Consider the following 253-nt stretch of genomic DNA (forward strand, 5'->3'; position numbering starts at 1 on the left):
TTTATTTACTGTTCATAGTTTGTTTTTGTTTTGTTTTTGTTTTTTTCGTTCAATACACGACGCTGCAATTGAGAATTATGTCCCCTTGACATAAGGGCTGTAGATAGGCCAATGTCAATAAATAATGTCTGAAGCGTCTCTCTCTCTCTCTCTGTGTTCTTACCGGCCTTTGTTCACATGGGGCTGTTGCCTTTGTGCATAAACTATCTGAATCCCAGTCTGAATCTCTGTCTCACTCTCCCTCTTCTCTCCC

This window comes from Babylonia areolata, chromosome 12 (genome assembly GCF_041734735.1).
Source record: "Babylonia areolata isolate BAREFJ2019XMU chromosome 12, ASM4173473v1, whole genome shotgun sequence".
Taxonomy (NCBI): domain Eukaryota; kingdom Metazoa; phylum Mollusca; class Gastropoda; order Neogastropoda; family Buccinidae; genus Babylonia; species Babylonia areolata.